At 45.4% G+C, this 2,549-nt stretch overlaps 1 pseudogene; it reads left to right on the top strand.

The window, feature by feature from the left end:
• The first annotated feature begins 904 nt into the window (after positions 1-904).
• LOC142842265 (cofilin-1 pseudogene) lies at positions 905-1,433 on the top strand (annotated as a pseudogene).
• The last annotated feature ends 1,116 nt before the right edge of the window (positions 1,434-2,549 follow it).

The raw sequence follows: 2,549 nt of genomic DNA, 5'->3' as shown, positions 1-2,549 counted from the left end.
GAGTACCATGGAAGGTTAGACTGTGACACATATGTCTGGTTAGCTCTCCTCAAGCAAAGGTTGTCTAGCCAGGGACAATGTGAAAGAAATCTGTTTCTAATAGACAAGGTCATAGAATCCTTGAGGGACACCCTCCAATAAAGCCAGGCCACTTCCTTTCAAAGACTTGAAGGCACCAGCCTCATATGCCCTTCTGTCTTACCTCAGAAAAGCATGTGGTTACTTCTCTGCCCCTTTCAGACAGCAAATCCACACTGCTCATCTTCACACAAGTCAAGAAACAATGATTTTTGTTTTTGGGCCAACTTCCTGATTCCCCAGGCTGCTTACCATGTCAGGAAATGGATAATAACCTTTGCAAGCACTCATGAACACATTCAACCATGAACTTTTCTTGCTTCCCATAGAGAGCTACAACAGCGGATCAACCACCACACAGGGTCAATTATTCATTTGTTCTGTTGACAATAGCTCCTGAGAGATATCATAAGATGAGAATGTAACCATCAAATTGCCCTCCTAGTGACAGGAATGATTCACTCAACCAAGTGGGTGATCTTCAAACATGAAAGCATGAACTCAGAACCAGCTGCCACATAAAATCCTTGCATGCCAGTGTGAGGATATCATCCTACCTCTATAGAGATGGAAGGGAGAAGTTCCCTTTTCATCCTTGTACAGATGGTCTAGAGTTCTTGACAATTTACCAGTTCAAGGAGAATGTCTCAGGAAGCAAAGTCAGTGTGACGCTTGAGAACCCCTCCTACTCACACAGGAGTGAACACTGGCAGTGCTCCAGAAGACACATATGAGCCCAGACACACACAACAGCTGGGAGTCATGAAGAAAAGGAAGAGAGTCGGATCCCGGTAGCAGCTGCAATGGCTCAGTTCTTCTCTAGCTCTCCCTGTCTCCCTTTAACTTCTGGAAACATGGCTTCTGGAGTGGTTGTCTCTGATGGTGTCATCAAGGTGTTCAATGACATGAAAGTGCGCAAGTCTTCAATGCCAGAAGAAGTGAAGAAACGCAAGAAGGCAGTGCTCTTCTGCCTGAGTGAGGACAAGAAGAACATCATCCTGGAGGAGGGCAAGGAGATCCTGGTAGGAGATGTGGGGCAGACTCTGGACGATCCCTACACCACCTTTGTCAAGATGCTGCCAGACAAGGACTGCTCCTACGCTCTCTACCATGCCACCTAGGAGACCAAGGAGAGCAAGAAAGAAGACCTGGTGTTCCTCTTCTGGGCCGCTGAGAGTGCGTCTCTTAAGAGCAAAACGATCTACGCCAGCTCCAAGGATGCCATCAAGAAGAAGCTGACAGGAATCAAGCATGAATTACAAGCAAACTGTTACGAGGAGGTCAAGGACCACTGCACCCTGGCAGAGAAACTAGGTGGCAGTGCCGTCATCTCCCTGGAGTGCAAGCCTTTGTGAGCCGCCTCCAGCCCCTGCCTGGAACATCTAGCAGCCCCAGACCTGCTCATGGATGTTGCAGGCTGCCCCTTTCCTGCCAGACATGAGGGGCTGGGGGGATCCCAGCAGGGTGAGGGTAATCCCTTCACCCCAGTTGCCAAATGACCCCCCTACCCCCTGGGCTGTCCTTCTCCCTCCACCCTGATGGTTCTGGCCTTCCCAAGCTGCTTTTGATCTTCTGATTCCTCTTGGGTTGAAGCAGACCAAGTCACTCAGGCACCCAGTTTTGGTGGAGCCTGACCTATTTTTTTAATGACACCCCTATTCCTCATCCCCCACATCCCATGCTGCCAACTTATAACCGCAATAGTGACTCTGTGCTTGTCTGTTTAGTTCTGTGTGTAAATGAAATGTGGAAACGATCCTCCCTTGCCAGCTGGTTGCCCTCCCCTTCCCCTTGTTCTCAGCCACTCATGAAAACAGGACCAGTAAGGGACCTTCAATTTAAAAAAAAAATAAAAAAAACAATAAAAAGGCTAATTAACAAAAAAAAAAGAAAAGGGAAGAGAAAAAACATGGGTGAAGGTTTCATCTTTCATAAATGATTGTTCTTATGTGCAGGATATATTTCTCAACCTGCGATAACTGTGATTTTGTTCACATCATTCTGGCTAAAAGCTCCTGTGTTTTCAACTTCCTTTTTGTCTCTTCAGATGAGTCTGCCAAAAATCACGTGTCCCTTGAATCTCTGAAGAGCAGCAGGGTAACCTGTTGTAAGCTGCCTCTTTGGGACCACAACAGAATGTTGGCTCAAGTACTATGGATGCTATGGCTACTTTTCACTGGATGTTGCCACTATGTTCCACTCTCCAGAGTTTAAACAAAGTTTTCCAAGCCTGACACAGAAATTTCTCTGTTTGTTATTTTATTATTATGTATTTTATTAAATGTTCACTTGATTTTTATCCTGATCCATCTCTTAACATTGATATAAACCTATGATATCCAGTCCCAAGTAAATTGAAATATTGCAGCATAACTTCTGAGTCAGGATTTTCTAATCCTGTTTGATTTCACCGTGGCAAGTATTTTTCAGAACTATTTCACACAAAAGCTTTGGCATTGACTCTTATAGCA

Source organism: Microtus pennsylvanicus, unplaced genomic scaffold (assembly GCF_037038515.1).
Source record: "Microtus pennsylvanicus isolate mMicPen1 unplaced genomic scaffold, mMicPen1.hap1 Scaffold_47, whole genome shotgun sequence".
Lineage (NCBI taxonomy): Eukaryota > Metazoa > Chordata > Mammalia > Rodentia > Cricetidae > Microtus > Microtus pennsylvanicus.
The sequence above is the reverse complement of the archived record's forward strand: the minus strand, read 5'-3'. Positions and strand labels throughout refer to the sequence as shown.